Here is a 14,320-nt window from a genome sequence, read left to right as displayed (position 1 = left end):
CAGCGCGCGCGGGGCGGGGGGGGGGCTGAAGAGGCCCGGGTCGTTGTAGGAGCTGGGGATAAGGAGCGTTCTTTTGTGGGGGGGAGGGGGGGGGCGATTGCCTGCTCCAGGGGGGAAACGCAGGGCCCTAGAGCCAGCCTGATCCCGATGCGTGGGCCTCACACACAGACCCAGCCCTCGCCTGCACTTAAAACATTAGCTCGGCCTAGTGTCGACCCAATCCCTGCTGTGGCTGCAGCGAAATTGAGGGGACGATTCTCCCCTGCCCCAGCTAGTGCCTCTCAGGGCTATGGGTTACCCACAGCAGTGGCTCTCAAACGCTTGTACGGTGACCCCTTTCACGTAGCAAGCCCCTGAGTGCGACCCCCTCCCCCTTATTCGTTAAAAACTCTTTTAAATCTATTTAACACCATTATAAATGCTGGAGGCAAAGCGGGGTTTGGGGTGGAGGCCGACAGCTCGTGACTCCCCCACGTAATAACGTTGTGACCCCCCGGAGGTGTCCCGACCACCAGTTTGAGAACTACTGACCTACAGGGATGGGAAAACCCTTTCTGGTGCTGTAGGAAAGGATGCTTGCCAGGGCTGTGCCACTGGAGCGGCTGTAGTGCAGCTACACCTGGACATGACGAAAAGCCCTCATCTACACCCCGTTTTGGTGTAGTATAGACACTTACTAGAGCCACAGAAAGGGGTTCTTTTGTTGCTGTAGTAAATCCACCTCTCTGAAGGCTGGTCTGCGCTAGCGCTGTACCGTGGAACCTCAGAGTTATGGACGCCTCAGGAATGGAGGTTGTCCATAACTCTGAACAAGAGGTTATGGATGTCGGCCAACGGGGAGGAGAACTGACTCCGGGTCGGGGTGAGGGCAAAATAGCTTCATACATAACTTCCTGGTGTAGCATGGGTTTAAACTTTCTGAAATACATTTTAGGTCAAAACTTCATGTTTAAGCTCTGGCCGAGGGGAATTTTTAATAAAGTTTTGGATAAAATCCGTGCAGATTTTCAAGTTCCGTAAGGATGGAAAAACATTCTCTCTTCTCACAAAGTGAATGCCATATGCTCCTCTGCCACGTACATAGATTCATAGATAGATAGATACTAAGGTCAGAAGGGACCATTCTGATCATCTAGTCTGACCTCCTGCAAAACGCAGGCCACAGAATCTCACCCCACACTTGCTGCAGCAAATTAATTTTTCAGTGCCTCCAGAACACGTAAACTGCACAAAATGCCAAAGAAAACAAAACAGTGACTAAATACAGTTACTGGAGAGTTGTAGCAAAATGTTGGAAAACTAGCACTGCGCGAATAATACAAGGATCTTGGTCATTGGGGAAAGAAACGAATCCAGAGTCATTGGATCCTAGAGGATATTTCAACACTAGAACTCCCTAAGGTTAATTTTGTTGGAATCCTGAAGGAATACTGATCTGAGTGCTTTCAGGCCAAGGACAGATTAATCTATGCAGCAAAGCATGAGGGGAAGAGGACATTTTTACTTACTATTCAGCTGAAGAACCACATGTGTTAGATCAGAGATAATAGCAGACTCAAATCTCTGTGCTCTAGCCCATTGTTCCCCAAACTTTTGAGGGTCATGCCCCTCCTTACCACTGACGGTGCCCCCCTACTCCTCCCAGAGCTGGGATTGGAAGCAGAGTTGTGGCTCGGGGTGGGGCTGGGGAGATGGACAGAAGTAAGGGGGCTGAGGTTTGGGCTGCAGCTGGGGGTAGGTCTGGGACCAGGAGCAGGGCTTGGGTCGGAGCCGTGGCCAGGGTCTGAGGCTGGGGATGGGAGCGAAGCCGGGCCGCAGTGCGGGCCGGCATTCAGGCCTGCGGCCATGTGCTTCTCTGCTCCAGGCCCCACCCCCAGCCTCTGCCCCAGGCTGGGAATGGGGCCGAGGCTGGGGGCAGGGGCAGGGCAGGAAGGGGAACTCAAATGAGGCCAGGCATGGGGCTGGGAGCTGGGGACGCGGCTGTGGATCAGAGTTGGGGTCAGAGGAGAGGGGCTGAGGGGTGCACCCTATGTGGATAGGCCCAGGCCCCCACGTGCCCTTCCAAAGGTTCCTCCATGTTCCCATAGGGGGATACACCCCACAGTTTGGGGACCGCTGCTCTAGCCACTAGAGGGGGGACAAAGAGCAACAGTTAATGTGGGTTATATGCAGTGATGAGCTGCCAAAAGCTGAAGAACCGGTTCCTTCACTCGCTCTGGGTCTTCCGCGGCAGGTCCTTCAGTCGCTCCGGGTCTTTGGCGGCATTGAAGGACCCTCCGCCGAAATGCCTGCTGAAAACCCAGAGCAAGTGAAGGACCCGCAGCCAAAATGCCGCCAAAGACCCGGAGTGAGTGAAGGGCCCGCTGCCGAAGTGCTGCCGAAGACCTGGAGCGTCACTGGGTGAGTAAAAATTAATAAGAAAAGGAGGACTTGTGGCACCTTAGAGACTAACAAATTTATTTGAGCATAAGCTTTCGTGAGCTACAGCTCACTTCATCAGATGCATTTCGTGAGCTGTAGCCCACAAAAGCTTATGCTCTAATAAATGTGTTAGTCTCTAAGGTGCCAGAAGTACTCCTTTTCTTTTTGCGAATACAGACTAACACGGCTGCTACTCTGAAACCAAAAATTAAAAAGGGATTCTCAGGGGAGCCTCCCCAGCCAAGAGCTCAGGCGGGCCAGACAGGATGGAGTTTGCCGATCCCTTTAACAACCGGTTCTAAACCGGCTTCAAAATTTAACAACCGGTTCACGCAAACCAGTGTGAACCGGCTCCAGCTCACCACTGGTTATATGGAGATAAAAAGTGAGTAGACTTCTGTATCTGCACTGGAGCTTCTTATGATGACTTTGCAATGCTGATGTAGACTGTTGTAAACCTTGTGGAATACAAAGTTTATTCTTTATCCTTATTTTCTTCTGTGGATTTGTTATCCTCATAATCTTTATTTTGAGAATATACAAAATATTCCTCATTCCTCCATTCCCTCTGTGTGTCCCCCACCCCCATATTATTTTATTGTGGAGTACTCAGATCTTTGACTACAGTATTATTCTTCTACTGGAAATGTTTTTCAAACGTAATATTTTGCAGTCTCAGTTTCACAAGAGGGACACTTCGTACCTCTTCAACCATGTTGACATTACAGTCATGTACCATAGTGGGAAAGATGAAAGCTGGCCTGGAGCAAGACTGGTAATGGCAAGACTGGATCCAAAAAGGTAATTCCTAATACATGCCATTTTAATATGCTTCAGTGTCTTGGGTAGTGAAACTAGAAATTACAGTTGAAGTAAACTAATTTCAGTCTTTCTGAAGAAATGTCTGTGCTCTGTTGACTATTATATCAATGTGTTCAAAGATTTACATCTTCCTGACTTTACTTTTTGCGGAAAACCCAGCCTGTGTTTTTCTCTGAAAACCCTAAAGTCCTAAAGGGTTGTTGGCCTGCTGTGGTTTTACTCCTTAATCCAGTAATTCCTTGCCTTGACAGTACAACCTTAATTTTATCATTTTTTCTCTTGATGTATTTTGTATATGGGATAGCCTAAGTCTTTATAAAGAAGCTGTGTTCTAAAGCTTTGCAGCTTGGCTTCCTTGTAAATATGTAATGGTGAGTGTAATTTCTGTATTATGGAGCTAGTTAGCTAAACAGCACAGTGTTCAGGGGTTCCTTGGTAGATTTGTAGGAGAGAGTCCTTCTCATGAAAACCTTAAGAGCTCTACTTTGTAGCCTCTCCCTGCTGCAAAGTTTCTAAGATATGTCATAGCAGGGCTATCCAAGTCCAATGAACTTGCAATATGCTTTCCAGCACACAGGATGGGCTTTCTTTGGCTGCATGACACAAGCTTAGCAAACAACCTTGTGTGAAGTATACTCCATATACACAGGGCACCATTTGAAAAGTGTCGTAACTCAGCTTTTGTAAAGAGAGATCATGCCTCACTAATATATTAGAATTCGTGGAGGAGATCAACAAACATGTGGACAAAAGGGATACAGTGGATATCATGCACTTGGATTTTCAGAAAGCCTTTGACGAAGTCCCGCATCAAAGACTCTTAAGCAAAGTAAGCAGTCATGGTATGAGAGGGAAGATCCTCTTATGGTCCAGTAACTGGTAAAAAGACAGGAAACAAAGGGTAGGAATAAATGGTCAGTTTTTAGAATGGAGTGAGGTAAATAGTGGTGTCCTGCACAGATCTGTACTGGGACCAGTGCTGTTCAGCATATTTATAAATGATCTGAAAAAAGGGATAAACTGTGATGTGCCAAAGTTTGTAGATGATACTAAACTACTCAAGATAGTTAAGTCCAAAGCAGACTTCAAAAAGGTACAGAGGAATCTCCGAAAATTGGATGACTGGACAACAAAATGGCACATGAAATTCAGTGTTGATAAATATAAAGTAATTCACGCTGGAAAACATAATCCCAACTATACATATAAAATGATGGAGTCTAAATTAATTGCTACCACTTGAGAAAAGATCTTGGAGTTGTGGATAGTTGTCTGAAAATTTCTGCTCAATGTGGAGTGGCAGTCAAAAAAGCTAACAATATTAGGAACCATGAAGAAAGGGATTAATAATAAGACAGTAATTATCATAATGCCCATACATAAATGTGAGGTATGCCTGCACCTTGAATAATATGTGCAGTTCTGGTCACGCCCATCTCAAAAGAGATACATTGGAAAGGGAAAAGATATAGAGAATGGCTACAAAATTGATTAAGGATATGGAACAGCTTCCATGTGAGGAGAGATTAAAAAGATTGGGACTGTTCATCTTGGACAAGAGACAGCTAAGGGGGGAATTGATAGAAGTCTATAAAATCATGAATGGTGTGAAGAAAGTGAATAAGGAAGTGTTATTTACTCCTTCGCTGAACACAAGAACCAGGGGTCATCCAATTAAATTAATAGTCAGTAGGTTTAAAACAAAAGGAAGTACTTCTTCATACAACACACAGTCAACCTGTGGAACTCATTGCCATAGGATGTTTTGAAGTCCAAAATTATAACTGGGTCCAAAAAAGAATTTAGATAAGTTCCTGGAGGATAAGTCCATCATTGACTACTATCCAAGATGGTCAGGGATGCAACTACATCTTTTGGGTGTCCCTAGGCCTCTGACTGCCAGTTTCTGGGACTGGATGATAGGGGATCACTTGATGATTTCCCTGTTCTGTTCATTCCCTTTGAAGCCTCTGGCATTGACCACTGTTGGAAGATAGGATAGTGGGCTAGATGGACCAGTGGCCTGACCCTTTATGGCCATTCTCATGTTCACTGATGATAAAAACTGACTCATTAATGGCAACTGAGTGTTCTCTTCAGTGAAGGCAATTTCTCTGGTGTGTTTTAACTTTCTCTTCACATCAGTTTTGGCTGCAGCAAGAATGTTGAGTAACAGGAGATCTATTTTCCTATTATTCTCATAATCCAAAATGGCTGAAATACATTTTCTCAAACTTTCTAAAACCTTAAACCCAAATTCTTCACATGTGCAGAGAGACCATGTCCATTTTGATTGTTGGCAACAAAAGCCTGTTCTCAATAAAGAAATTGTATAGCTGGTGCGAAAAAGTAGATGGCTAAATTTTTCACGAGTGTCTTAATTACTTTTAAATAATTGTGAAGTTCTCTACCCTGTCAACAGGTATGAATCTTTAAAATTTCTGTCTTGCTAGCTACAAACATATGGATAAAAACAATTTAAATTGTGGAGGTCCCCCTATGGAGATTCCTGGTGAATTCACGAACAAACTGGAATTGATTTGAGGTAGGCATATTAATCTTTTTGTAACCAGTCCCCTAAATTGTTTGGATCCAGGTTCTTTCTGGCAGTTATATTTGTCTAGTATAAACATTTGCACTATTTTAACGGTTTTATGAATATTAGTTTTATGAATAACAGTGCAAGCTGAACTTTGTGAGCTGTAGCTCACGAAAGCTTATGCTCTAATAAATTTGTTAGTCTCTAAGGTGCCACAAGTACTCCTTTTCTTTTTGCGAATACAGACTAACACGGCTGCTACTCTGAAACCTTTGGTGGTAGGAGAGCCTTAAAGTGAGCGTATTTTTAGTCCTTTCCAGCTGAGTTTCTGTCTTATCTGATTTGAAAATGCCCTCATTATAATTTTGCCCAGGCTCTTCCAAGCACTAAGTTAACTACTTGATAAAGAGGGAGATTGTTTTCAAAGACTATCAGTCCTTATTTCACCTAATACAGCACAGGGCAGTAGCCAATCATACTTGCAAATGTGCCTTTACCCCTACCTGAAAAGTAACCTCCTATCCTCACATCCTAGGTTCAGTTTCCCTGTTGTTTCAAAACTTGTTGCCTCTGTTCAGCCTATCCTAAAAATATGGTAATTAGGGTTTGTTTTTGTGATATAAGACTCCTGTCTACTAGGAACTGAACTGAGAGCACTAGTTCATTTGGTGAAGGCAATCATACAGCTGTCATACAACAGCTTTCGTTTTCCACCCAGTTGAAGTTGACTTGGATCTATAACCTTGAGGTACAATGCTCTATAATGTATTACTTTTCTCTTGAGCCATCCAATCCGCCTTAGATTCTTTGATTTTACTACTTGCATGAGCTTGCTGTGTATTAACATTTGTGTTTAAATGTTAAGGCTAAATTGGAATTGTAACATCAGCTTTTTTCAGTAATTTACAAAATGCGTTATGCATTTCAGACATCTCTTCTCTCAGCAAGAGCAGATAATTGCTGCCAGTTCAGGCATTTCCAGCAGATGTCACTATGTACAATTTACAGAGTAGCAGCCGTGTTAGTCTGTATTCACAAAAAGAAAAGGAGGACTTGTGGCACCTTAGAGACTAACAAATTTATTTGAGCATAAGCTTTCATGAGCTATAGCTCACTTCAACTCCCTTGTCCACATGATTTTGAGCCCCTCAAAGAATTCTAATAGATTGATGAGGCGTGATTTTAGACCCCATGACATTCCAAATCTTTTCTCGGAAATCCACTCCTATCCCTTGCTGTCACCCATGAAATCTGGCATTTCTGCCACAAATAAGGTACTATAATCATGGGGATCCCAGAAGCCACCTTTCACAGGAGGCTGTGGTCAGAGGCCTTTTAAAAACAAATGTCAGGGGCGTTGCTCTGTGGAACCCTGACCTTAGACTATCTGAGCACCTTGAATGTATTTATCCTCCTGCCATCACTATAAGGCGGGGCTGGGATATTATCCACCAGAGACAGTCAATGGTTTGCCCATGGAGGGAATTAAACCCACCTGTCTTGAGTCGCAGAGCAGTGCCCAGACCACAGGACCAGCCTTCCAGTCATCTGATTGTTGACAGGCCCAGATGGCTTCTCTGCTGCACCTGCAGAGCTCCCCTTCCTGCCATGCTGTAGAGAGCGGAGATGGCAAGGAGCCAGTTACAGAGGTTTGATTTGCTGACCTGTTCTGTCCTGGCCTCAGTGGAATTTAGAGCAGCCTGGGGGATGGGCTGACCTCCGCCTGATTTTAATGGCTTCCAAGAGCACAGCACACTCTGGCCATGTCCCTGCGCATGGGTGCCACCCCAGAGTGCTCCTTGGGGCCTTGAGGTGGCCCTGCAGGCACCCTTCCCTTCCCTCTAAGGTCCTTGCAATGACTTACTCTCAGCCTGGAATATTTAAAACAAGAGTTCTCTTTGTGGGGTCACATTTATTCAGTCTTCTCCAAAACACAAGGTTTCCTATCCTCCAACTTCTTCCTCCTCCTTTACTCAGGAACACCCTATCACCCTTGTTGGTGGTGTCTGCATTGCTTCAGACTTGCTGCAACCCCTTTTCCCCTGAGGCCCCCCATCTCTTACCACAAGGCCCTGCCCCTGCTCCACTTCCCCCGAGGCTCCGCCTCCTGGCCACGCAGAGCTGGGCCATGGTAAGAGCTACTGTGATGTTCTCTGATCAAAAATGACCATATAGAGCACTTTTGCAACCACTGTTATATATTACGTATTATATTTTATATATTGTATTATATTTTATATTATATTATATATTACATACATATTATATATTTAAGTACAACTTAAATACCAGGTACACTGGTATTTAAGACAAGCAAAAGAGAGAAATATTTAAACCAATGTGAACTGCTGTATTTCAAGTGGAATTAAATGGAATGCTTTGTTTTGCTTTACATTTGCATTTGTCTTAGGAGGATCTTTGTTAATTACAGTGTTTGTTTCTCTGTCACTCTCAAAGGCAAGTATTTTCATGATAAATCTTGCCTTTTTCTTCCAGTAAACCATGAGGGGATTGTAAAATCAGTGAGTGATGAATCAATACAATTAGTCTATCTTTGGAGCCAAACTGAAAGTTAATCAAACTTTGAAAACATGTTTCACTTCTTGCTTATATTAATTCACTGCTGAATTATGTATATTTAATAAAGATGTTGCTATTATGCAGGAAGATGCTCAAGAGGAATTTGGTTGGAAGTTGGTTCATGGAGATGTATTTAGATCTCCAAGGAAGGGAATGCTGTTATCCGTCTTCTTGGGTCAAGGAACGCAAATTTTCATTATGACATTTATTATTCTATGTAAGTAGCATTAGGTTTATGAAAATTACTTACTTACAATCTATTCGTGAAATTGTAAGAAACATGAAATGATTTCTGGCATAGCTGTCTATCTTTTTTTACTGGTAGCAAAGTCCTTTATTTAAGAAAAGAAAAATACACTTGCCTATAGTAATGACCCAGATGTCTGCAATAACACTATTGCAAATAGTAGTGTTTTGATCATTATCGTAGCATCTCTCTATTGAGGGCTAATTCACATGCTCTAGAGCTAAAGAAGTGAAGTGGTCCCATGACAAATCCCTTTTTAAGGTTTTGCTGCCTCAGACTTTAGAAACTTAGTTATTTTTAACAGTGAAAATGACAACTTTGTCTTACCATTCCATTTAACTTCTTCTCACTCTGATACAGACCACTGCTTTTCTTTGGTATATTATCAAAATATGTAAATATGTCATCCCCCCAAACTCACTTCATTCCTAGCTAACTTAACATTTCACACAGAGCATTACTTTTCAGAGTTCTAATTCAACATCCTTTTCTCTGTTCCTAATATGTTTAAATGTAAGTATAATAACAACTTACCTTTTTGTGCCTTCATAAATCAGTCCTTCCAAATCCATGACACTCTTGGAGTCTCTTTCCAACTACAACAATTTCACATACCACTAGTACCATATAAGTAGTCAATAACAAAGATGTTTTTCTTCAAAAAGAAGCTTCTAGATGGAGGTTGCAGAGACTACAATTGAGTAACTTTCTTTAAACTCTGGAGTTGCCCTTATAGTTTGTTCAAGAACTTAGACCCCCGCCTTTTTAAAGATAGGGACCTTATTTTTAAGATGGTCCTCGACGTTAAGCATTGTCCATCGTGATAGTTGTGATAGCCTTTGTTTGGAGTTCGAAGTTTCTAAATCAGTTACTTGAAGATCCAATCTTGTCATCTTCATGCTTCTTATAACTATCTTTTTAAAACTTAAATCATTGCTTTTTACTACTCTGGGCCTACTTTTCTTGGACGACTCTTATGGCATGTATTAAACTATTATGGTTCCCTGTGCAGTAAATGTACTCTTACAGAAGCATCATTCTTTAAGCTTTTAAAAGCTGGTTTCCAAGCTGAAATCTCATGGCATAGTTGTTGGAGGAGCAGAGACTTCAACCATGTGCCTCTCTTGAAGCCGTTTAGCCACAGGAATCTTAGCTTGTTGAGTATGAGGTGAAAATATACAAGCATTTGGTTCAGAGTTATGCCCACAGTGGTGTGCACTTGTGACTAGTCAGAATGTGTGCAGATGTATGCCTATGCTGTCTGCCAGTGAACTTGATAAATCTGTGCGCTGTGGCTTATATTCTACAATATGCTAATAAAATGTGTTGACAAATGGCTTATTCTTTCTTTTCACATCTTTCGTTCTAGCTTGCCTTAGCTTTCTTTCTCCTGCCAACCAAGGAGCTTTGATGACCTGTGCAGTTGTACTGTGGGTCTTGCTGGGAACTCCTGCTGATTATGTATCTGCTAGAATGTATAAGAGTAAGTACCATTGCTTATTTCGTATGATACAGCATGTTAAATTCTGCATTGCCAGGCATTATATGTAATTCAAGTTGGAGCTGGTGTCTCGGAAATTAGATCTGCTCCTTGCTGTCATACTGCAAAATATTTATGAGGTGTTACATTTGAAACTCTAGTAATGATTTTTACTTATTCTTCAGCATTTTGAGGTGAAAAGTGGAAGACAAATGTTTTGCTGACAGCTCTGTTGTGCCCTGGGTTAGTACTTTTTGTTCCTTACTCTTACGAAATTGTTCTTTCCTGTATATAACTCAATTACCACAAATAAAGAAAAATACTGATTTCTTAGCACAGAACTCTTTCAAGGGCTGTGCCGTTGCCTTTATTGCTTCCCTACTTTATTTTCCTTTCTATACAGAACATCTTAGAGTGGGAAGAAAAGCTTGTAAATCTCCTGCATTTGGAGAGTTTGCAAATTGCATAATGTTGTGGAAAATGGCTTCTCAACCTGGGGGTCACGACCACCCTCCCTTAAGTAGGAGGGAGGAGGATCCAAACACTATGGAGGTGGGGCCTGAAAAATGTGATTTGTTTTGTTTTTGTTTTTTGTTTTGGGGAGTGTGTGGGGTTTTTTTTTGGTAACATGAAGACATGGCATGGAAAAGTTTGTGAGCCATTGACTTAGAATTGTATTGTGGCTGGTGTAATTAATTCTGACGCAATACAACTGCTCTTAGACTACAGCATTGATTATTTTCTAGATACTCGTGTTAACATTAATAGGGACTATATTTCATTGTGAATGTGTGGCTTATTATGGTGGCTTTTTGGAAAGGCTCTTCTGTCTAGAGCACCTTTATAAATCAGGGCTAGATCCTACCCCCATTGAAGTCTGTCACACTATTCACCCTTAGTATAGGGGAAATAGGGTTAGATCTTAGATTGTAGGTTTAGTTCCTTACTAATGTGCTACAAATACTTTATCTTGTCTTTGTATTTTGAACATATTGGAATGTTCTTCTGGTGAAACTATGTAATAGGGACATTGGTATTTTAAACAAAATTATTTTTATGTCAAAAATAAGACTATAACATAAGAACAGCCATACTGGTTCAGACAAAAGGTCCATTTAGCCCAGTATCCTGTCTTCCAAAAGTTGCCAATTGCTAGGTGCCCCAGCGGGAATGAACAGAACAGATAATCATCAAGTGATACATTGCCTGTCGCTCATTCCCAGCTACTGGCAAACAGAGGCTAGGAACACCATTTCTGCCCATCCTGGCTAATAGCCATCATCTTCCATGAATTTATCTAGTTCTTTTTTGAACCCTGGGAAGGGGAGAAGCAGAGATTGGATTACTGACATGGACAAGGTCTAAAATACACCATGCAGGGTTTGCTTTAACTGCATTTGATTACACATTTTTAGGATGTTACTTTCGGAAGTATCTAGGAACCATTTGTACAATGGCTTGCCCACTGCTTTCGTTTTGCATGACGTTGTTCAATACAGTCGAATGTGTAGCTTCCTCTGAGACTAGTGTAAATTCTGCTTCAAGAATTCTTCCATAATGAGTCCTAGTGAGTGGTTCATTTGGCAGTGACCCTCTCTGAGACTGATGATTCTCTTGTACCTGGGTGGTGGGAATCCTTGCAGGTTCCCAGATGAGGTTCCTTGGTATTTTATTGCTTTACTATAGGATGGGACATGTTTGAAATCTTAATCACTTCTCTCAAATAATTAAAACTGGGTTTCAGTCTCATTAGTTGAAGGGATTTTCAGAAAGCAGGTGGAGAGGATGCAAGAGAGCAGGACTTAGATTTTGTTAATTTCCAAAATAAAAGTTTGTAAGTCTTTTTAAAAACATTTTGTTGTGGTGTATTTTTTTTCTTTTGAAGGGAGGGTTTAGGAGAATAAAATGGGGTGGGGAAGTTGTTTGCTTTGTGACACAATTCTACACTAAAAGTGCAAGAAGATTGTCGAGAAGAGGATTTAAAATGGAAGGTATCCCACGGATTAAACTGAAGAAATAATGCTTCAGTAACATAGCTCCTTCTGAAACTGTGAATTTCTTAAAATAGTACAAAGGTATGATGTGTTTTTGGGGGGGGTTGTTTGTTTTTTATGTATTGTGTCCCATGGCTGAAGAGAGATTAGCTTGTAACAATAAACTCTTCTTAAGATTAGCCCATGGTAGCCCTCCTAGTGCGTTCACTTTAATATGGCTTGTGGTATCGTGAACAGTGGGTTTTGCCAGCACTGAATGAATTTGGTATAAGGAACTGGTCATTAGAAAAGAGCTATTTAAAGACATTAATAGACAATGAGCTGTGATGGGAAAGGAAGGGCTGGCAAAGTACAGTACAGTCAAGGGAGTGTTTGCTAAAAGACCTCTAAAGATTAGAGACAATTAGCTGTCACAAGGGCCTTATAATAATTACCACTTTTTATGAATTAGTGGGGAAACAATATGGCATAAATAGAGAATGAAATAGACTACAAGTGAATATTCATAAACCTTTAGTTTTATGAACCACCTAAAATATTTAATTCTCTTCTGATTTTATGCTGCTAGTGAGAAAATTCTGGTTTTATTTTTTCCCCAGAATTGTCTTTGCTGATTTCTTCATTATAAATCTTATTCTGTGGTTGAAGGGATCATCAGCTGCCATCCCCTTTGGCACACTGGTTGCTATCCTGGCAATGTGGTTTGGAATTTCTGTCCCATTAACCTTTATTGGTGCATATTTTGGATTCAAAGAAAAGGTAGTTTTTGAGTGCATCGTTTAAGTGTGTCTTATCTGCCACTCAGTATAATACTTTTCTGTTCTAACATCAAGTATTTATTCATGCAGAGTTAGTGTGTTAGCTGTCAACATCAAAACACCAAAATTTGGCTAAGATGCATATGGCTGTCCATTCTGAAATGAACTGTTTTTCAACTTCTAATTTTTGTATGGTAGACAAGAATACAAACTGATTTTCAAAATATTTTTCTGGCCATTTGGAGTCTCTCTTTTAAGAACACAAACTTATTGACATTCCTCTTGCCTACGCAGTTTGTGAGCTACAGTCCTCTGAATTGTTAACACATCTAGAAGAAAATCAGTGAGTCCATGAAAAACTAAATAAAGACCTCTCCCTGCTGCATGTTGAAATTTGCTAGGTCACCACTGAAATGGAGTGTCTAAAAATCACTGTTTGTTGGTTTGTGCACTAGTCTGTAATCTTTAGAGATGTGGTTTAGCTCAGTGGCTTGTGGCACAGTTTATGGATGAATATAATGGGAGAGTTAAAAATGTCAAGTTCCTAGGAGTTGATATAAGGAAAAAATCATCTTAAGTGTCTTTGATTCCTTTAACACTTTCATATCTTAACTGTAAATAACATAGTAACAAGGTATTTGTCTTTTTTTAATTGTATTAATTTCTCTCAAAGCCTATTGAACACCCTGTTCATATAAACCAGATTTCTTGTCAGATCCCGGAGCAGTCGTTTTTCACAAAGTCGTTGCCTGGTATAATCATGGGTGACATTTTGCTATTTGGTTGTATTTTTATTCAGCTTTTTTTCATTCTAAACAGTATTTGGTGAGTATTGTATCTTTACTTGATAGGCAGGCTGGGCTGTCAGCTCAAGTTTGGTATAACAAACCAAAAAATGGACAAGTACATGGAGATTCCCAAACAGTGGAGTCAGAAAAATCCACAAACTCCTAGGATTGATGGTCTTGCTGAAGACTTTTCAGAATTCTTCAGAATCTAAGCATATAATATATACAATTAAAAATAAAACTTCTTGCCTTTATTGAGAACTTTAAGTCAATACATTTATTTTGCATTTTGCCTGGAACCAGGAAGATCAAAAGAGAAGCACTAATGTGAGAGCGTTATCATAATTGGCCTTATACATTAATTTTTCATGGTATAATGGGCCTTAATGTGTTGCAGGACTCTATTAAAATTTGATAGACCCTTGACACAGTTAAAACACTGTGGTGGTCTTGCATGATAAGGAGGACAAAACTGTTTTCAACTGTGTTTCTGAATCAGGCCAAGACCTTGGATTTCACAGGGCTGCAACAAAATTCAGGAACATGGTTAACATGCAGTTTGTTTTAGTTTTGCATAAAAGTATTTGACCAGTGTAGCTATTCATAGTACAGACATAACCCAAACGTTACACTTAGCATTTGATTGTCATATGAAAAATACCTAATATGCTAGATTATTGAGGTCCAATGT

The 14,320-nt window shown here is 41.0% G+C and overlaps 1 protein-coding gene across 3 annotated transcripts in view; it reads left to right on the top strand.

Annotated features, from left to right (window-relative positions):
• Positions 1-45: 45 nt before the first annotated feature.
• LOC119861767 (transmembrane 9 superfamily member 2-like) overlaps positions 46-14,320 on the top strand; it is a 33,263-nt gene continuing 18,988 nt past the window's right edge. Inside the window, exons 1-8 of one of the 3 annotated variants that reach the window (XR_006274270.1) lie at positions 46-2,400; positions 2,599-2,806; positions 3,095-3,222; positions 5,697-5,788; positions 8,447-8,579; positions 9,979-10,092; positions 10,275-10,332; positions 12,683-12,830. The gene's annotated coding sequence lies outside the window, so the exon portion shown is untranslated. Of the gene's footprint in view, positions 2,401-2,598; positions 2,807-3,094; positions 3,223-5,696; positions 5,789-8,446; positions 8,580-9,978; positions 10,093-10,274; positions 10,333-12,682; positions 12,831-14,320 lie in introns of those variants that run through there. The other 2 variants (XR_005295023.2, XR_006274271.1) reach the window with 2 other exon arrangements.

This window comes from Dermochelys coriacea, chromosome 9 (assembly GCF_009764565.3).
Source record: "Dermochelys coriacea isolate rDerCor1 chromosome 9, rDerCor1.pri.v4, whole genome shotgun sequence".
NCBI lineage: Eukaryota > Metazoa > Chordata > Testudines > Dermochelyidae > Dermochelys > Dermochelys coriacea.
The sequence above is the reverse complement of the archived record's forward strand: the minus strand, read 5'-3'. Positions and strand labels throughout refer to the sequence as shown.